General features: G+C 43.5%; 1 protein-coding gene across 4 annotated transcripts in view; it reads right to left on the bottom strand.

Moving 5' to 3' along the window:
• SGSM3 (small G protein signaling modulator 3) overlaps positions 1-20,390 on the bottom strand; it is a 47,524-nt gene extending 27,134 nt beyond the window's left edge. For 3 of the 4 annotated variants that reach the window (XM_045465939.1, XM_045465938.1, XM_045465941.1), the window contains exon 1: positions 20,257-20,389. The gene's annotated coding sequence lies outside the window, so the exon portion shown is untranslated. Of the gene's footprint in view, positions 1-20,256 lie in introns of all 4 variants that reach the window. The other variant, XM_045465940.1, reaches the window with a different exon arrangement.
• Between the last annotated feature and the right edge of the window lie 1,828 nt (positions 20,391-22,218).

The following is a 22,218-nucleotide window of genomic DNA, read 5'->3' as shown; positions in this document are numbered from 1 at the left end:
AATCAAGAGATCTGCTTTGGTCATGTTAAGTCGAGATGCCTATTAGCCCTCTAAGTGGAGATGTCAATTAGGCAATTGTGTATATGAGTATAAAGTTCACAGACGTCAAAACTACAGGTGTGAATCTGGGAATCATCAGGACTAGCTGTCCCGGCCAAGGAGAGAATGCAGAGTAGGGGGTCTAGAACCAAATCCTGGAACATTCCAACACTTAGAGGTTAGGCAGGAAAGGAACAGGAAATAAGATTTGAGGGGTGGCCAGTGAAGTAGAAGGAACACTAGTAGTGTGTGGTGCTGTAGAAACCAAGAGGAGGAGGAGGAGGAGGAGGAGGAGGAGGAGGAGGAGGAGGAAGAGGAGGAGGAGGAGGAGGAGGAAGAGAAGAGGAGATGATGGTGATGATGATGATGATGATAATCAGTGTCGTGTACCACCCAGAGGTAAAGTGGTAAGAGGACAGAGAATGGGCCGCTGGTTCTGCAAGCTGGAGGTTTTTGGTGATCTTGACAAGAGTTTTAATGGTGAAGGTGACAGTCCAATTAGAGTGAGCTGAAGAGAGAACAGAAGAAAAGTGGAATCATCAGCATCAAGGCAGTACATGATTTAAAATACAATAACTGGACACCTGGGTGGCTCAGTCGGTTAAACATCCGACTCTTGATCCCGGCTCAGGTCATGATCTCACAGTTCGTGAGATAGAGTCCTGCGTCCAGCTCTGCACTGATAGCACGACCCCTGCTTGGGATTCTCTCTCTCTCCCTCTCTCTCTACCCCTCCCCTGCTCATGCTCACGCTCTTTCTCTCTCAAATAAAGAAACAAAACAAAATGTGAGATAAATTTTTTTAAAAAGCATAAGTGGGAAAAAAGTGCAAATATCAGAAATAGCTTATCTATAACTGTGAAAAAGATCTCCTTCTCTTCTCATTTGTAGCTAACACTTTACTAACGCTGCTCAGCATGAATCTGACATCTTAGCAACCTGTGAAGTCAGGAACTCCCCAAGCTGCTAACAGGTAAGTCTGTCATTTTTCAAGTTACTGTAACAAGTTTCCCCCCAGTAGTTTAAGTAATCACTGGAAAAACAAGTGACAACACTTTAACAGTCAAGTTTCCAAGGCACCATTTTTCCTTGTTGTTGTTTTGCTGTTTTTAAAGCCTAAACCAAATCCCCAGGTGTGACTTCACCTGGGGCTGTAGTTGCTTTCTATTATATTCAAGTACAACACTTTCCAAAGGCAAAGCCACGGAAAGCATTTTAGTGATTTTTTTAAAGTTTATTTACTTTGAGAGAGAAAGTGTGAGCAGGGGAGGAGCAGAGAGATGGAGAGAGAGAATCCCAAGCAGCCTTTGCGCCACCAGCACAGAGCCCATTGCAGGGCTAAAACCCATGAACCGTGAGACCATGACCCGAGCCGAAACCAAGAGTCAGACTGACTGAGCTACCCAGGCAGCCCGCCACTGAAAGCATTTTAAAGGAAAAAAGATGCTTATAAACCAGGAGACTAGAAAAGTACAGCAATTGTAAAGTGGGCTGTAAGGGGAAAATGCTATTTCCAAATCCAAAAACTTTTACAGAAATATTTCCCTGTCCCCTGAATTTCTCCACAGTTCATGCACCTGGTCCCCAGCCACAACCTAAGCTGGGGTCTGGTGGGACACTGGCTGTTAGAGCCCAAGGCTCAGGAGCGCTTCTTTCCAACACCTCTGAGCACTCTGAACAGAATCAATTCTTTTCCAATGAGAATACAGTCAGATACAAACACAAATGATAAACTTAAAACTATAGCAGGATAAATGTGGGTTCCAGGTCAGGAGAAAATCTCTAGAGTATAAACACAGTCACTGGGTTTCTCTTGGGAAGTTCTGCACTCTTCTCTGACTTTTGTACTTATGCAACATTAATGGAAATCAAAATTTTAAAAAATTCTGTCACAAATCTGCTACTCCAATAAATCATTTTCTTCCCTTCTGTGTTTTTCCCTTAGTTTTTCTCTATATATGCACAGTTCTAACAATACATATTTTAAAATATTTTTCTGTACTGAGCACTAAATTACCAAAAATTTCCCCAGTAACCAGAGTTTTTATAGCCATATATTCTGTAATTGACTTATCTAGTCATCTGTTGTTACAGCTGAGCACCTAACAGCAAAATCTGCAATAAAAACAATTCTATGAGAAACTCTCCCTTTGAAAATTGTTTAAATGAAATTAATGAATCTGTCTCATTTGGGAGAGGATTTGGATTTTTGAAGATTTGCCTTTTCTACTCTAAAGTGTCAACTTTTGTATTATAAAGGTGCAATCATCAAGACAGTATGGTACTGGCACAAAAACAGAAACTCAGATCAATGGAACAGAATAGAGAACCCAGAAATGGACCCACAAACTTATGGCTAACTAATCTTTGAGAAAGCAGGAAAGAATTTCCAATGGAAAAAACACAGTCTCTTCAGCAAATGGTGCTGGGAAACTGGACAGCAACATGCAAAAGAATAAACCTGGACCACTTTCTTACACAAAAATAAACTCAAAATGGATGGAAGTCCTAAACATACGACAGGAAGCCATCAAAATCCTAGAGGAGAAAACAGGCAACAACCTCTTTGACCTCGGCTGCAGCAACTTCTTACTTGACATGTCTCTGGAGGCAAGGGAAACAAAAGCAAAAATGAACTACTGGGACCCCATCAAGATGAAGAGTTTCTGTGCAGCAAGGAAACAATCAGCAAAACTAAAAGGCAACTAACTGATGGAATGGGAGAAGATATTTGCAAATGACATATCAGGTAAAGGGTTAGTATCCAAGATCTATAAAGAACTTATCAAAATCAACACCCATAAGAAATAATCTACTGAAGAAATGGGCAAAAGATATGAATAGACACTTTTCCAAAGAAGACATACAGATGGCTAACAGACACATGAAAGGATGTTCAACATCACTCATCATCAGGGAAATACAAATCAAAACCACAATGCTCCTGGGTGGCTCAGTTTGTTAAGCATCCAACTTTGGCTCAGGCCATGATCTTGAAGTCCATGAGTTTGAGCCCCACACTGGGCTCTGTGCTGACAGTTCAGAGCCTGGAGGATTCTGTGTCTTCCTCTCCCTCTCTGCCCCTCCCCTGTTCACATTCGGTCTCTCTCTCTCTCAAAAATAAACATTAAAAAAAAATTTTAAGGGGCGCCTGGGTGGCGCAGTCGGTTAAGCGTCCGACTTCAGCCAGGTCACGATCTCGCGGTCCGTGAGTTCGAGCCCCGCGTCGGGCTCTGGGCTGATGGCTCAGAGCCTGGAGCCTGTTTCCGATTCTGTGTCTCCCTCTCTCTCTGCCCCTCCCCCGTTCATGCTCTGTCTCTCTCTGTCCCAAAAATAAATAAACGTTGAAAAAAAAAATCTTAAAAAAAAAATAAAAAAAAAAAATTTAAAAAAAACCACACAATGAAATACCACCTCGCACCTGTCAGAATGGTTAAAATTAACAACTTAGGCAACAACAAATGTTGGTGAGAATGCAGAGAAAGAGGAACCCTTTTGCACTGTTGGTGGGAATGCAAACTGGTGCAACAACTCTGGAAAACAGTATGGAGGTTCCTCAAAGAAACAAAACAAAACAAAACAAAACAAAACAAAACAAAACACACAACTACCCTATGATCCAGCAATTGCACTACTAGGTATTTATCCAAAGGATACAAAAATGCTGATCTGAAGGGGCACATGCATCCCAATGTTTACAGCAGCACTATCAACAATAGCCCAAGTATGGAAAGAGGTCAAGTATCCATCGACTGATGAATGGATAAAGAAGATGTGGTGTGTACACATACGATGGAATATTACTCAGCGATCAAAAAGAATGAAATCTCACCATTTGCAATAATGTGGATGGAACTAGAGTGTATTATGCTAAGCAAAATAAGTCCAAGAAAGACAAATATCATATGATTTCACTCATGTGGAACTTAAGAAACAAAACAGATGAACATAGAGAAGGGAAGCAAAAATAAGATAAAAACAGAGAGGGAGACAAACCATAAGAGACTCAAATACAGAGAACAAACTGAGGGTTGCTGGCAGGGTGCTGGGTGGAGGGATGAGCCAAATGGGCAAGAGGCATTAATGAGGGCACTTGTTGGGATGAGCACTGGGTGTTATATGTAAATGATGAATCACTAAATTCTATTCCTGAAATCATTACACTTTATGTCAATTAACTTGGATTTAGTTTTTTAAAAATAAAAAATTAAAAAAAAAAGTGTCAGCTTTGTAAATAGAAATCGAGGTATGAGATTAGGTTAATAACAGATTATTCGTATTAGAGTTTAATATGATGCCATTTGAAGCAGTTAACCTAATGACCCCTATACTTAAAATTTTACAATATTATAATTATACCACAGTGAGGAATTACTATTTTAATAGTTGGTTCCAGAATGCCTCCCAGAGTTGGGGGGGGGGGGGGAGGTTAATCTTTGTTTTGAAAAATACCTTGGTAAGCTCCACACATTAAAGGGGAAGGTAAATCTTGAAGGAGTGGAAGAATTGACAGATCTGTCAACTGCCGAGCAAAAGAAGAAATGAACAGAAATATGGAAGCAGGGGAGAACAGAACTAGAGGTGGCCTAGAGTATAAAGAGGAGGGGAAGAGAAGTCCAAAAACAAGGTGAGGAGCTGCATCCTTTAGAACAAAGGGACCGATGAGACATTAACACTCAGTGTGCCTGTGGGCTGGGGGATCTGGAGGGTGAGTACAGTATGCCTCTTCAGGAAAGGACAATCTAAACCCCAAGTGAAGTTGTGTTCCTGCAGGGTAAAACCCCTTTGCCATCCCCTATCTTCAGTAAAGCCTGCCCTACTCCTAAGAGCCTCGAAGGTTGTTTGGGGAATAACCAATGGAAAGGTCTAAAAATAGGGATAATTGGGGCGCCTGGGTGGCTCAGCTGGTTAAGTATCTGACTTTGGTTCAGGTTATGACCCCCAGCTCATAGGTTCGAGCCCCACATCGGGCTCTGTGCTGACAGCTCAGAGCCCAGAGCCTGCTTTGGATTTTGTGTCTCCCTCTCTCTCTGCCCCTCCCCGGTTCGTGCACTCACTGTCCCTCTCTCTCTCTCAAAAATAAATTTTAAAAAGTTTAAAAATAGGGATAATAATTCCTACTTTATAGAGTTTTCATGAAGATTAAATGGGTTAAATTTGAAAAATCTGGGGGAGGGTGTTGGAATTCCCACATAATATGGGCTTATAGGGCTTGTGACCATTTTATTAAAATTTCAAGATAAGTGATTTCAGCTGATCATGTAATGTAAAAGTTTTATTTATCTCATTTCCTTAGATTGGTATATAAAATAACTACTTTTTGAAAATATAAGCTATATTCCAGGGGCACCTTGGTGGCTCAAATGGTTAAGCATCCTACTCTTGATCTCCGCTCAAAACTTGATCTCAGGGTCATGAGTTTAAAGCCCTGTGTTGGGCTCTGCACTTAGCATGAAGCCTACTTTAAAAAATAATAATAAAAATACAAGCTACCTTTCGACAATATCATAGAGTTTATGGCTCCCTAACTTTACAATGTTGTTCCCTCCCCTTAAATAATCCCAACCAGTGGTTCTCTAACTGTGGAGTGCATCAGAATCCTCTGGAGGACTTTTCAAAACCCAAAAGGCTGAATTTCTTTTTTAAGATTTTATTTTTAAGTAATCTCTACACCCAACACGGGGCTCAAACCTACAACTCCAAGATCAAGAGTCATGTGTTTTACTGACTGAGCCAGCCAGGTGCTACCCATAAAGCTAAATTTCTGCATCTTAAGGTCTGAGCAGAGCCTGAGGCTGTTCCTTTCTTACAAGTTCCCAGGTCATGTTGATGCTGTGGTACAGGGAACACACTTTGAGAACGACTGAGCTAAACCACCCTTTGACCATTCTTTCGAATTCTAGCTCATATGCAACCTCCTTGAACACTTTTCCTTCCAACCTTCATGCCCTCTACCCCCCTTCTCTGATAAAACTAATCATTGTACCTACTGTTTATTTCATAGTATACTGTAATTTATATATGTACACATCTGCCCTATATCTATCTGGTACTTAGCCCAGGGCCTGACCCGTGGCAGGTGTTGACTGTTTGAGGAGGGGATACCAAACTCCTGGAAGATACCCACATACAACAAACTCCTTTGTATGTTCTTGTGCTGGGCTTCTTCTGCTCCCTCTGCTTGCAACACCCTCCACTTTACCTGACTCAAGGCTTAGCCCAAACATTTCCTCCTCCAGGAAGCCCTCTCTGACACTCCCTCTGCCTTAGGTTTGTGTCAGGTGCCCCTTTTCCTGTCTGTGTATAACATATCATACAACATATTTAATATACTATGTGTAACATATCAATCTACAACATTTATCTTCGTAATAGCTACTACTCACTGAAGGCTAAGTGCCAGGAACTCTAATAAGCAGAACTGGATTAAAATCTTTGGAGACTTTTGGTCAAGCAACTCCCACTTCTGGAAATTTATCCCATACCTCAGGAAAATGACTCCTACAGAAGCACACTCCCTACAGCATTGTTTGCGATGGAAAAATATTAGAAAACCTCAATATCCATTAGTAGGGGAATGATTAAGTAAGTTACACTGCAAATATATAATGGAACAGCTGTCAAAAAAGAGAATGGATCCGCTATTTATGTACTGACAGGGAATGAGCTCCAAGATACGTTGCTAAGTGAAAAAAGCAAGGAGCAAAACAGTGACAAGAATGGTAAACATCTATACAAAAACGAGGAAATTTTCACATAAGACTTAAAAGGCTGCCTGTGAGAGAAACTGGGTGGCAGAGAGACTTTTTACTTAAATACCCCTTTGTACCTTTTGAATTTTGAACTATTTGAATGTGTTACCTATTCAAACAAGCATGAAAAAAAATTAAAGACCTTTAGAAAGCCATAGAATAGAAAGGTTAAGGTGCTCCCCTATTTAATCAATATAAAAATAAAAATAAGTATGAGGAAGTCTAACAACATTTAGCTTTTTTCCAAGATGACTTTTGCTATTTCTATGAAATGTCTCATGCCAAGCTATTTCCATTTCCTCTTTGCATTTTGTGTCTCTGCTTTATTAGCACCCTCAGTATGTACCTGATCTATTAAAGGTCAATCCATAGCAGATGTTCATTAGATCTGGTGACAACACTCTAGTTCTTACAGTACAGGGTGTGCAAGGGTTGTGACCCTTCGGTTTTCCCCCCGCCTTGCTGGCTGCTCCTCTTGAGTCCTTTCCTGGTTCCTCCCCTGCCAGTTCTTAAACTGCCGTCATGTTCTGTCCTAGATCCTCCTCCAGTTTCCTGCACACTCACGGGCTCTCATGGCTTCGGTTCACACCTACAGGCAGATGATCCAGTTTCCATCCCACAACATATTTCTCCCCCAAATTTCAGGCTGGCACATCCAGCTGCCCACTGGACCACTCTGCCAGAGTCCTCAAAATACCAGGCTCTCAAATGAAGTCATCATGAACTCTGCCCGCCTCCGGTGGTCCCTATCTGAGGAGACTGGCATGACAACCTATCCACCACTTTCTGCAGCCAGAACTGGACCTCATGATTAATGAATTCTCCTTCATCTTCCCACCTCCACCCTTCAAATCTTAGGTCTTTCCTAATGTTTTCTGAAATTTCCTGTTTCTCTCCAAACTTTGTCACTGCTCAGTTGGGGCTGTCATCATTTTTCACTATCATGGTTTTTGGTTTTTACAGGTCTCTCAACTGGGGATCTCTACCTCCAGTCTTGGCCCCGTGCCCCACACCCCATCTGTACTCTGCAGCCAGAGAGGTCCTTTTAAGATGCAACTGACCATTTCCTTCTCTTTCAAACCTTTTTGCTTCCTTCTGACTTTAGGAAAAAGTCCGACCCTGCATGACCTAGCAGTCCCACTCACCATTCCAGCCTCATTTCTCAACATGCACCTCTCACTCGCCCTCAGCACATGCACCATGCTCCAGCCAGAACATCTTTTCTCAGACCTCAGAGCCCCCAGATTTCTCTCACAGCACGCTGCTAAATCAATTACTCTTCAGTATGTAAAAAAAAAAGTCTTGAAATGTGGGCCCCACCAAACACAATAAGGCAGCTGGCAGTGCTAATCTTCTACCTTGGCTCCGTACTTCAATCATCCTTGTTGAAAACATGTTTATTATTCACCTCACCCTTTATCTCCCTTAGAGCTGAAGACATGTGAGGTGAAGACCCACTATCTCATCTGCATTTGTCAACTGCCTTCCCCCAAACTGGCATCAGGAGCAGAGTGGTGACTTCAGTAATCGGTTCTATCTTGAGCTGCACTCCTGCGCCCACAGGCTTACAGCTGGGCTGCTGTAATACTTTCTTTGTGACCAGAGAGAGAGGGTGCTCTTTTAGGCAACAGTTAGGTGCGACTGTGCAAGGCAGAGCACAGACTGTGGAAACACAGAGCAGGGAAACAGGAACCTCACCCCAGCATCCTGCACAGCGATTCCAGTTAAATGCAGCTCTCCTATGCAGACTTATGACCCATGCTAGGCTACTCTAGGTCTTTCCATAAAACAATTAATCATCTGAGGCAGTCTGGTCACTTCCCTGAGTCCCTTCCAGGAACATTCTCCTAGGATTTACAGCCTGGCAGTACCCAGGATGGTGATAAGGAAAGCAAAAGCAAAGTACTACTCGAACCTTCTCTCAGTCCCACTATGAAGGGCAGGGGGCAGGGGTAACAAACACTCACCAGTAAAAGTCAGACAAATAATGGTTAGCTACCTGCAACTCAGGCAGCTCTGAAATACAGCAGACACAAGTTTCTGAGGAAATAAAGCCCCTTGAGGGCTGTCAAAAAAGGCCCCTGAAAAATTTATATTTAAATTGTTAACATAGGAGCATATGGCACATAAAAGGAACAAGACAGATGGTTAGCAAAGTTCCTATTTCTCATATAGTTAAACCATAGAGGTCAACAAACTGCTTTATCTGTTTTTGTTGTTGTTGTTTTAGAGCGAGAGAGAGAGTATAAGCACCAGTGGAGAGGGGCACAGGGAGGGAGAGAGAGAATTCCAAGCAGACTCCATGCTTGGCGAGGGGCCCAATGTAGGGCTCGATCTCACAACTGTGAGGTCATGACCTGAGCTGAAATCAAGAGTCGGACACTTAACCAAATGAGCCACCCAGGCTCCCCAGCAAACTGCTTTAAGTCATTTATTTGGCCAGACCATAAAATTATAGTGGGAATTTCTCATTTGCAGATATGAAAATACCTACATAATAACTCTAAAGTATGGTAATCCACTCCTATTTACTTTGTGGCAGTGAGTGGATGGAGGTACTAGAAAGAAGGTACCAATGAAAGAAGGAATGATGTATTTATTGAGCATTTAACATACTGCTAAGAAACCAGAGAAAACCAGGGCTCAGGAAGGTTAAACATCTTGCCCATGTCACACACTGAGCCAGGACTGTGTACTAAGCTGTCCCTCTATTCCACACTGACCAGCACAGCTGTCATTGGCAACTATGCAGCACAATCTCCAGGGAAAACCGTGAAGCTACTTGTGGGTGTGTGAGAACAAAACACTTTGGCTTGGGGTATGGAGCCCAGTGGAGTCCAGGTTAAAACATAACATAAGCAGCTGGATTAAGAAACACCAATTTTGGGGCACCGGGGTGGCTCTGTCAGTTGAGCGTCTGACTTCAGCTCAGGTCATGATCTCACAGTTCATGATGAGTTTGAGCCCCGCATCTGGCTCGCTGCTGTCAGCGCAGAGCCCACTTTGGATCCTCTGTCTTCCTCTCTCTCTGCCCCTCCCCAGCTCATGCTGTCTCTCTCTCTCTCAAAAATAAACATTAGGGGCGCCTGGGTGGCTCAGTCGGTTAAGCGGCCGACTTCAGCTCAGGTCACGATCTTGCGGTCCGTGAGGGCTGTGAGTTCGAGCCCCGCGTCGGGCTCTGTGCTGACAACTCAGAGCCTGGAGCCTGTTTCAGATTCTGTGTCTCCCTCTCTCTGACCCTCCCCCGTTCATGCTCTGTCTCTCTCTGTCTCAAAAATAAATAAATGTTAAATAAATAAATAAATAAATAAATAAACATTAAAAAAAAGGAACATCAATCTTTGTGAAAATTCCAAATTAAGCAGATAAATCAGGAGTGAATTCCCATATTATAAGAGCAAATTAATTTCTCCAACAGATCTGCACCAATATTTAGAGATCATTAGCTTCTTCAATACCGGGTACAGGACAAAAGCACAGCCATGAACGACAGGGTCATGCATGACACAACTAGAAGGATCTTTTGAGTTCGTGTCCTGCTTGTTGTTGTTGTTGTTGTTGTTGTTGTTGTTGTTGTTGTTGTTTTTCCCAAAAAAAGACACTGAAGCCAAACAGGTCCAAAGACTGATTTAAAGCCATACAGTGAACAGGTGACACAGCCAGACCAGAAGCTAAGTCTCTAATTTCCACTATTCAAACCTAAAATTGAATCAAAAACTTGGGGAAAACATGGGAACCAGCAGACTGGATCACACTTAGACCAGCATCACTTACCAAAAGAAATCCCAGGAGAGATGTTATGAGAGGCTGTCCTGCTGTTGTAAAAGTTCGCATTAAGTAGACCACAGCTTTTTTTTTTCTTTTTGTGGACTACCTTCCATTAGATAATCTACTTTTTGTTATCTCTTTGTATATCATACTTAATACTGCTGATTTAAACAATCAGGTCCACACACTTAACTTCTACATTGTAGGAACTACAGTACCATTTTGAACTAATCACTGAAATTCTTGTCTCATCCAGTCCCAGGTAAGTTTGCACTGCTCTCTTTGTTCATGTTACTCCAGGAAATTTATCCTCACTATTGCTCAGCGACTTTCATTCATCTCTAAATGGCTTTCTATCATGTTCCCTTCAGTGCTACATTCAAGCCTTCTCCCCATTTCTTCAGACCCCCAACTGTTCTCTGCTGCCACTCACTCCCTCCCAGCTGATGACCTGTTTCCACTCTAATGACGCTGAGGTCATTCAGCTAAGGCTTCCTCAACTTCCTCCTCCTCCTGTCAAAACTGCTCCATCTTTGGGTGCCTCGGTGCCTCAGTCAGTTGAGCATATGACTTTGGCTCAGGTCATGATCTCACGGTCCAAGAATTCAGGCTCCGCATCGGTCTCTGTGCTGACAGCTCAGAGCCTGGAGCCTGCTTCAGATTCTGTGTCTCCCTCTGTCTCTGTCCCTCACCCATTCATAATGTCTCTGTCTCTCTCTCAAAAATAAATATTTTGAAAAAATTTTTTAAAAACCTGCCCCATCTTGTCACTATTTTCTCTTTCCACCTTCCTCCCAGAGGAAGATGCAGCTTGCTTCCTTCACAGGCTAAGTCCTCCAGCCATAATAACCTTCCACCCACTTCCACAACTGCATCTCCAGTCTTCCTCTCTGCTGGCTTTGTGTGCAGTGCATACACTCGGTTCACCCTCATCCTTAATTACGACAAACCCAAACAAGGCAACTTGGACCTACTCAAACCTCCTACCTTTCCAGCTCTCCTTCCTCTGCCTCCCTGCTGCATTTTCAAAGGCAGAGTCGAATCATCAACTTGCTCCTCCGTCAACTTGCTCCTTAAGCTTTTTCTACTTAGCTTCCTCTCTCAGCACCCAGACTTTCAGAGGTCTCCAGTGGTTTCCTTGTCACATACGGAGTCCTCATTTCTTTAAACTCCTTGCAGCATTTGACTCTGCTGACTTACCTGAGTTTCTTGAAACTGTTCTATGACTCTCAGGGCACTGACCACACTGGTTTTCCTTCCCTACTTAACTGCTTCTTTGCTGACTCCTCTTCTTCCCCAGACCCCCCAAAAAAGACATTCTCCAAATCACGCTTCTCTTTTTTAATCCACTCCTAATGGATTCCTACTGGGGAATCCGTTCCTGCTGCTAAGGGGGACTTAGCTGTCACTACTGTACAGATATGCCACAAGTCTCTACCTCTAGCCATAGCAACACTCCTGATGTTTCCAACTTCCTGCTGGATGGTTTCAGCCGACTTAATCATTACACATCAAAATCTGGGGTTCTCAAATGAATCTATTTTTATTCCATCTCAGATGATTCTTTTCGACTTTCCTATTTCTTCTTCTAAGACACTCAGACTCTTAAGCTTTTAGGGTAATTTCTGGCTCTTATATCTGTCTTATTCTCACAGTGAATCAGTTCCAAAGTCTATTGATTTTACATTTAAAAGTATGTCTAATCATGTCTGTCTCCACTGCCTTGACCCAGACCCTCACCCCCACTTTTCTGGGCCACTGTAACAGGTTTCTGTGCCTCCAGACTCTCTTTCCGTTCACGTTAAATAAACACTAAATCTTTGCTGAAGCACAGCACTAATTACAGAGTTCTCTCATCTTCTTCAGTGGTCCTCAATCTACCTTCTGAGTCAGCTCTTACTTTCCCTGCACGTACCCTATGCCTCAGCCATCCAGACCACTCACTGCTATCTCATCTTGTTTCTTTTTCATATTGTTTCCTGCTTTGAAGGCCACCTCCCATTTCTGAATGTTCAGATCCTATCCAACTTTCGGTGCGCAACTCAAAGGCACTTTTGTGAGGCTTTCCCCAGTCCTTTCTCTCAACATTTACTTGTACCTATCAAATGCCACTTACGTACTTACATTTCTCTCATTTTTAACTAGTGTGTCTACCTTATCTCTAATAAACTGGAAGCTCCTTAAAGCGTGAATTCTTGTCAGCATTTAGTACTTAATAGGGATTTAATAAATGTTTGCCGAGTGACTCATCTAATTACCTGTTTTATGAGGTACCTACCAGAATACACCTTCCTTAGTAGTTTCAGGTTTGGTGAAGAAACCTACATTCACTTTATATATACATGGTACAGTAAGAGCAAGAAGTCCTGGGTTTGACAACCGGTTCTGCCACTTAGCTATGTGGACTTTGAGTAAAATATTTAATCTCTCATAGCCTCAGTTACCCTATCAGTGAATTATGGTGTAGTGCCTGCAGATTCAAGTGCTGAAAAAGTATTTAGAACCCCTAGCACAGTTTCATATACTTTGCACAGAGACAATATTTTCCAAAGCTGGGCCACAATATAACCTATCCCACATGCTCTTCTTAAAATGTGACACTGACACTCTTTCCACTGAATAGTGGGGTCTGTGTACCCTCCCTTTGAACCCAGGCAAAGCTCAGTGACTGCCTCAACCAAGAGAATATGGTGAAAGTGACACTATGTGGCCTCTGGGGATATGTCATAAAAATGCCATGCACTTTTACCTTATTTCCTTGAAATAGGAGCTCTCGGAACACAGTTGCCACGCTGTGAGGTAAGTAAGGTCAAATGGAGAGGCCACGTGTGGGTGTTTCGGCCAACAGCCTCAACTGAGATCCAGCTGATGGCCACCATCGACCCCAAGACATGTGAGTGAGGAAACTTCCCAGATGACTCCAGCCGCAACTCCAGCTAACTGCAATAGCTTGAGATACCCCGTGCAAAAACTGCCTGGTGGTGGGGCACCCGGCTGGCTCAGTCGGTAGAGCATACAACTCTTGATCTCAGGGTCGTGAGTTTGAGCCCCACCTTGTGCATAGTTTACTTTTTTTGAGAGAGAGAGAAAGAGAGGGATGGGGGGAAGGAAGAGTGGGGAGTGAGTTCAAGCCCCACACTGGGCTCTGTGCTGACAACTCTGAGCCTGGAGCCTGCTTCGGATTCTGTTTCCCTCTCTCTCTGCCCCTCCCCTGCTCATGCTCTCTCTCAAAAATAAATAAACATTAAAAAAATTAGAAAATAATTTCCTTAGGGGCACCTAGGTGGCTCAGTTGGTTAAATATCTGACTCTTGATTTTGGTTCAGGTCATGATCTCATGATTGGTGATTTCGAGCCCCATGTTGGGCTCTGTGCTGACAGCATGGAGGCTGATTGAGATTCCCTCTCTCTTTCTCTCTCTCTCTCTCTGTCCCTCCCCCGCTCATGCTCTCTCGCTCTCTCAAAATAAAAAACTTAAAAACTTAAAAAAAAAAGAATTTTCTCATAATTGCAGAGAACTTTATAGGTCATTCAGTACAACCCATTAGATTATTATACCCCTATTACTCCTCCCAAGTGAACAACTTTGTCTTGGCTTGAACTATTTTAATTTTTTTTCATTTACTTACTTATTCATTTATTTAAAGTAAGCTCTAAGTCCAATGTGTGGCTTGAACTCATGACCCTGGGATCAAGAGTTGCATGTTGTACCAACTGAGCCAGTCAGGTGCCCCGGCTTGAACAACGTTAGTGCCTAGATCTACCTCCATAGACCAGACAGCCCATCCATCCTCAAATAGCTCTTTTAGACTCTAATAGCACAGAAATCTGTTTCCTAGTAATGTCTAGTCTTTATTCCTTTTTAGGGACACTTTGTACACTACATGCTTCAGATATTTGAAGACAGTGTTCAAGTCTTCTCTCAGATTTCTCTTCTCTTCAGGTTAAAGTTAACCAGTTGTTTTAACTCTTTTCTAAGTGACATGGCCTTATGCTTTGTAATGGTAAGTTAAGGGAGTCTCAACTGCAAGCCAGAAAAACTGACTTTGGGTAACTTACATTATGTAACATAAGATTTATTGGAAGGATAGGAGGTAGAGCACAGAACTGAGGAAAAGCTAAAGAATCAGGTCTTTGGGAACAAATACAGAGCAGTTCCAGTATCCACATATTAGGAATTAATCCATGGTTGTGATGAAGGAAGCTTGTCACTGTGTCACTCAACCTAACATTCAAATGAAAAGAGGATTACATCTATTTGCCTAACGTCTATTGGCCTAACCTGGGTCACGTACCCGCCTACTAGGTCAGGGATAGACTGTTTCCTCAAAGCAAAACTGAGCTGCTATTCCCTGAAAAACCTACACTGGATGCTGGGCAGGCTGAAACAACTTATGTTCACTAAATTCTCTCAAAATGTGATACCTCAAATCCAACGTAAGAATCCAGGTGTAGAGGAGGAGGAAAGCCAAGGTATAGCCCCCCACACTTGCTGTATGACCTTGCGCAAGTGACCGAATTCTGCCTCAGTTCCTATCTGTAAGAAGGTGGTGGTCACAACAACACTTTGTTGTACCTGCAGCAACCAAATAAGAAAATGTATGCGAAACACTTTATAAAGTCAAAGCTAACTACAGTAGCCAACACTTGCTGACTGCCTATCAGAGTCACATTGCACAGATTATTTTATTACATAGAATTTATTTACATAGATTATTTTAAAACAACCCTATGAAGTCGAAGATTATGAGCACGAACTCTGGAGTCTGACTACCCAGGTTCAAATCCTGACTCCATCACTTATTTCTGAGACCTTGAACAAGTTACTTAGCTTGTGATTGTTTCCTCACCTTAAGTGGGCATAATTCTAACAATTGTGATTATGAAGGCTGAGGTAATATAAGTAAAACTCTTAGAACTGTGCTGAGTATATAATAAACACCCAACAAATATTAGCTGTTACTATGGTGGTAGCAGTAGTAGGTATCCCAATTTTACAAATGAGCAAAATGAGGCATTGGGAAGTTACATCACTTGCGTTAAGTTTTCAAAGTTTAACGTGGAAGAGCAGAATTTGAACTTCATTGTAAGTGTTCCTAATTACTATACTCCATACACTTTGAAAGTGGAGGGGGAAAAAAAAGTGGTATTTGGACTTTAACCCTAACTTTAAGTCACACAAATTAAGGATATTTACAAACGAAACTCAAACACAAGAAGAAGGAAATGAACTGCTGATACACGTCTTTAGAATGTTAGCTAGAAGGCTAATCAGATCTCTAGAGAAGACCAGGAATATTCATATTATTTTGTTAAGGAAGAAAAGTCTCTTACCTCTATTGGAAATCAGCCCCTTACCAAAGGTAAGCCTTCTGATTAGTGCTTTCAATATAATTTTTTTTTTTTTGCTTTTTTAAATATTTTATTCTTAAGTAACCTCTATATCTAACATGGGGCTCGAACTTACAACCCTGAGATAGAGTCACATGTCCCACCGACTGAGCCAGCCAGGCGCCCCTCAATCTCATGTCTAATGTTTATTTATTTATTTATTGAGAGAGAGAGAGAGAGAGCGCACACGCGCGCAAGGGAGCACATGAGCAGGGGAGGGGCAGAGTGGGGGGCGGGGACAGAGGATCGGAAGCGGCCTCTGTGCTGACAGCAGAGAGCCCGATGCGGGGCTTGAACTCACAAATCATGCGATCATGACCTGAGCCGAAGTCGGATGCTTAACTGAGTCACCCAGGTGTCCCCTGAATCTCATTTCTAATGTTACTCTTATTGACAAAGTTACTTAATAATGCCAAAGAAGTTAACTTCTCCAAAACAATTCACATTAGCAGAGAAAAAAAACTATACATACCAAACCTGCATCACACTTAGAAAAAGTAGGAATGTGTTTATAACCAAGAGAGAGGCATAATGTTAGAAGATGCAGTTAACTGTGTCCACCAAAAAAATAAACATTTCTCATATATGAATTAAGACCATCAATGAGGCTAAATGTTCAAAAAGGAGAGATAATTATATGGATACTATCCAAACAACGGTGTCTTCAAAATCAGTTCCTAAGCCACACTAAAAGTAAGCTTTGTTATTTGTCATACAGTACTACTCAGAGTACTACCGTGTTCGAATACCACATCCGATGAAGTATTCATTCAACAGATACTTAGTGATTACCTAGGGGGAAGTGGTGAAAAAGACAGAGGCCCTACTCTCATGGAGCTTACACTGTAGGCAGGTATTACAAAAAAGAAATTGAGGCTCAGTTCCCAGGACTGTCAGACTCTATTTCGACTGTATCATCTCTCACTGGCAAGATACAGCTTCTCCTAAAAGTCTACACCTAATCATGCAGTCCTGACAGCATGGAACAATTTAGAGTTTCTCTCTGGTGGCAGTCCAGAGTCACTTTCTCAGTGAAGTATTCTTCCCCCAACTCCCAAGAGCAAAGATTGCTTGGTCAGTAGTTTAACACATCATGTTGACATGTATACAATTCTTTTTCTTCCCTCATTAGTCCCTAACTCCCTCAGGGCAAGAACCATGTCTTAATCTCTTTATATGTCTAGAAGATGGTGGAGCAGATAATAAATAGCTGAGTGGAGCTCACGAAAACATTTCAACAGAGTAGACAGTGGGAGCCAGACTGCAACGAACCAAGGAGTCCAAGGAAATGACGGGCATAGTGTTTGCCCTTCAAGAACAAGCCTAGAAAGGAAAAGAAGAGAAATGGAAGTAGTTCAAAGAAGAAATGTGATCACAGGAAAGTTTTATATTTTTTTAGGAATAAGCAAGATTTGAACTTATTTTTTTTTGTAAGGTAGTACAGCACAATTAGAAAGAGCAAATGGGGCACCTGGGTGGCTCAGTGGGTTGGGTTTCTGACTCTGGCTCAGGTAATGATCTCACGGTTCGTGGGTTCAAGCCCCACGTCAGACTCTGTGCTGACAGCGCAGAGCCTGGAGCCTGCTTCCGATTCTGTGTCTCCCTCTCTCTGCCCCTCCCCCACGCGTGCTCTCTCAGAAATGAATAAACATTAAAAAAAATAAAAAATAAAATAAAAAGAGCAGAGATGGCAGAGTCAGATAGGCTTGAATGTGAATCTGTTACTTACAATGTCTATAGGCAAATCACTTAACCTCTGTACTTCAACTCGACATATATAAAAAGAGAATGGGGGCATCCGGGTGTCTCAGTTGGTTAAGCAACCAACTTCAGCTCAGGTCATGATCTCATAGTTCATGAGTTGGAGCCTTGCATCAGGCTCTGTGCTGAACACACAGCACCTGCTTGGAATTTCTCTCACCTCTCTCTCTGCCTCTCCACGGCTTGCACTCTCTCTCTCTCTCTCAAAAAATAAATAAACGTTTACAAGAAACGAAATTTTAAAAAAAGAGAGAATGATAATACCTACACCTCACTGTGACAATTACAGCACTTGGCAAACAGAAGAAATCCAATAAATGGTATTGATGATTATTATTGTATGCAGAAAGAAGCCTGGTCTCTGATGTTCTACACCCTCTTGCGTAGCTTGTGCTTCAGTCCGGATTTCCTATCTCAGTCTATGTGTTACTATGTAATGGCTCAGCCAGTTGAGCGTCCGACACTTGATTTCGGCTCAGGTCATGATCACGGTTCATGGGTTGGAGCCCTGGGTCAAGCTCTGCGCTGGTGGCATGGAACCTGCTTGGGATTCATTCATTCTCTCTCTCTCTCTCTCTCCCCGCCCCCCCCCCCACTCACATGCAAGCATGCACACACACTCTCTCTCAAAATAAATAAATAAGTAAACATTTTTAAAAATATGTATGATGGCAAGGAAACAAGATCCTTACTTCTTTGTGTACCACCCTCTGTGCTATTCCACTTCCTTGTGACAGTCTGCATGAGCTCATGAATGGCTGCTGTGGAAAATTACTGATGTCACCAGCTGAGGAAATAGACACAATCTGGAGAGCAAGCCAATGAAACTGATGTTAAATCATCAAATGTACAAGATTCTGGGCTCCTGCCAAAACTCATTGAGCACTAAGAAGAGAGAAACTGAAAACACAAACACACAGGACATTGTTTAACTTCCTAAGCCAACAAGGTGTTCCCGGCATCCACCCCAGGCACAGATAGATGGCTGTATGATAAAAGGGATGGTTTCTCCAGAGTTCCTGTCTCAATATTTCACCCTAATGTCAGATTCCTTTCTGTCAGGTGCTATTCCAGTTCACCAACTTTTCCGTCAACCTGACAAGTTTCCAAATTCACAAGATTAGTATGCTTTTTGAAAATCTTTAAGCAAGTATTGTTCACAGCCTTTTAAAGTTGATGCTCTGGTGATTGACGCGGCAGCACATATACTAACTGAAGTTAATGCTCCGCTCACGTTCACCTGTTACTCGTATCGGATCAACAGAAACACCTCACCCCCCACCCCTCTCAACCAGATCACACATCTCCATGCTTAAAAAGGGACACAGGGAAGAAGACTCAAGTGCAGGCTACTGTGACAATTTTAGTGATGATGAGGCTACATCTACCCGGGATTACTGGAAGACAAGAAAGATACTGACCTCCATTCAAAATCAATTACAAATTAATCATGGAGAACAGAAATAAATATAGCAAACAAAGACGATATAACTACAGATTGGAGTTCGGAGAAAACTGGAAGATAGGGAAAAGAAGATGAGGAAGAAAAGAAGTAGGAAATATATGTGTATCAACTAACTTAATCACAAACATAATCACAAAAGCTACAAGTAATCAAGTCAAGGTTGAAAACTCAGTTTTTGTGAATCTGGGTCTCATTAGGAACTTGAATTTACCAAGAAAGAATAAGAAAGAAGGGTAAAGAATATTCCAGGGCACCTCCAATAACCCACCAAAAAGCCAGTAACCCCAGATTTCACTTGCAGCAGAAGATACTGGAAAATAAGGCAGTCACCTGTCACAGAAAAAAAAACTTTAGAACACCTTTTTTCCCCTCCATATAAAAAGCATCCTGGTTCATTAAACTAAGTATAATTCTCGGAATTCCGATCCTAACCACGCTGGGTGATCCTGGCTAACACATGCCTCAGTTTCCCCAATGTTAAAATACAAACACATGACGGTGTGTAACGAGTCTCAGCCTCGATCTGAGCCTGTGTCCTGACCCCGGACCTGAATCTTCGACGGAAAGTCACAAGTTCAAGCCAAGGAAGAGCTGGCAGTTTAAATGTGCCCAAGGCAGCTTTAAAAAAAAAAAAAAAAAAAAGAAGGGTTCCCGGGCTGAGTTGCGGTTTCTGCTGAGGGGGATGTATACGGGCTCGAGCCTCCACGGCACCGAGGCTCTGGCGCCGGCGGCCCCGTTCCCGCTGGCGGGGCTCGGAGGCCGCCCCCGCCCAGAGGAGGGACGCGGGGGCGCAGCTGCTCGGGGTCCGAGCCCAGCCGCCGCCCCGCAGGCCCGGCACCCGCACCGCGAGAGCCCGCGCCCAGAGCCCCCATCCAACGCGGGCACCTGCGAGGTCCGGCCCCGCCGCTCTCCCCGGCCTCGGCCAGTCCTTCTCCCCTCGTCGGCCCCGTCTGCCTGTCAGTCCGTCCGTCAGTCGGTCTGTCCACAGTCGCCCCCGCACCCTCACCGTGGGGGGGCAGGTGTGGGCGCCGGGCCCCGCAGACACAGCGAGTCTCCGCCGACCTCTCCCTCCGCACTCACCTGCGCGGCGCGGGATGTCCAGCTGTCCAGCCGCCGCCAGTCCCCGCCACCTCAGTGCCAACGCGGGTCAGGCTCGCGTCTCCGCGGCTCTGCAGCTGGGACCCAGTCAGCGCTCGGCGGCGCCACCGCGCACGCGCACTGGGCCGAGTCGAAGGGGTTGGGAGGGGTGCGGGGGCCGCGGGGCATGGTGGGGGCTGTAGTCGTCTGGGTCGGCTGGGCTGTGGCGGAGCTGGGGTCCGCGCGCTCACTGACCCAGCACGCGAGCCTCCTTTCCGAGCCGAGCTCTGGTTCCCCGGCGGGCTGGGGCACAGACGACCTTAGAAGCCCATTTTTAGCTCAGCGATACTCATTGGCCTTCCGTCCGCACTGCAGTCCGAGGCGCTCAGGGCAACATGAAGTGGACCAGCAGTCGGGATGCGGGATAGGGGCGGCTGAACGCTGGAGAGGAGCGGCCCTTACTTGATGTCCGTTTTCTAAATATTTAAGTGCCTTCTTCACAAGTGTACAGAACCAGCCCTAGACCAGCCTGATCCACTCTTACACAATTCACAAGCCCTGGAAAGAGCCACAAATTGGAACAAATTTGGTTGAGGGCATGCCAGAGAAATTCACTCTCCGGGGATATATAATGCAGCGGGTGTAGTCAGAAGCCTGCGTTTGAGTCACTCAACAACGCTAACACTTATCCATAAGATGAGAATGTGAATTTATGGTTATGAGAACTAGATGCTGTTGGAGGAAATGTTAAAGCACAGTACAAATGAACAGTCCAGGAGGGTAGCAGGCCCACCTCCATTTGATACCCAGGTCCTAGCAGACATCAGATTCTATCCTGAAACAAACAATAGTATTTCAGAAATAGTATTCCTAGAAATTTCACCCTACTCTGAAGAGATAAATTTCGTTTTAGAGCTGCTTATTAACCTACGCATGGGTGACTAATGGTGTTCCAAGGGGGTGATGCTTGGGTCGATGGATGGAACCATTGGTGAAATCTACACGCACTACAAGCCTGTCTCAGTCCTGACCTCACTGTATTATGCTCACTTTGCAAAGCAATTTCATGTTACTTACAACATCCCTGTGAAAGCTGGATGAATTTCACCATTTGAATTTTACATAGTACCTGGTCAAACTAATAAGTTGCAGAGCTCTGAACCCAGTTTCTGGGGCCAAATTCACTATCCTTCCCAACCACACCACTCTTTCAAATTCTGCTTTCTTAAACCAACTAAACTAAACCCTCTGAAACCCATTGCCTTAGAGCAATGGATTCCAGACTTTTTGGTTGTGGTAACATATCATGTCACAACTCGCAAGGGTTATATTTCGTAAGTGCTGACAGCGCAGGGCCTGACTCGGGGCTCGATCTCATGAAACGCAAGATCCTGACCTGAACCAAAATTAAGAGTTCGATGCTTAACCAACTGAGCCACCCAGGTGCCCTGAAAAAATGCCACTTTATTAAAAGCTTCCTAGAATGCCACTCAAGGCAAAGCCCTTCTCAATTTGTGCCACAGGAAGGGTGGATGGAGCCAGGTGTATTGAAGAAATTCGGCCAAGCACCGAGCCAGTGAGAAAAACAGCATCTGCGTCATGCTGAAGGGTAGATTACAAGATGATAAAAACAAAGGAAGTAGTGTGGATTTGTTGAAGTTACATCCCAAGAGCACCTTTTCTCAGTGGTGCTTGATGAACTTTAGGTGTGTTCAAATGTTAAACTGTATATGTCCCATTATCGAGGAGCCATTCAGCACTTTGTGTAGTTCTGCTTCTTATACTGGAACCAAAAGCTCCAGGAGGGCAGACTGGCTTGTCCACTACTGTATTCCCAGGACACAGCAGGGCACTGAAAAAAAATGTGTTAAATTATGAAACCTGGATCAGGAACAAAATATTGTTTAAATACTTATTTCCTCCAAGTTATTACCAAAGAAATGCTTTCTAAATGTGAAGTATGAT

The sequence above is a fragment of the Leopardus geoffroyi genome, chromosome B4, assembly GCF_018350155.1.
Source record: "Leopardus geoffroyi isolate Oge1 chromosome B4, O.geoffroyi_Oge1_pat1.0, whole genome shotgun sequence".
Classification (NCBI taxonomy): Eukaryota; Metazoa; Chordata; class Mammalia; order Carnivora; family Felidae; genus Leopardus; species Leopardus geoffroyi.
This window is presented reverse-complemented; position numbering and strand designations above follow the sequence as displayed.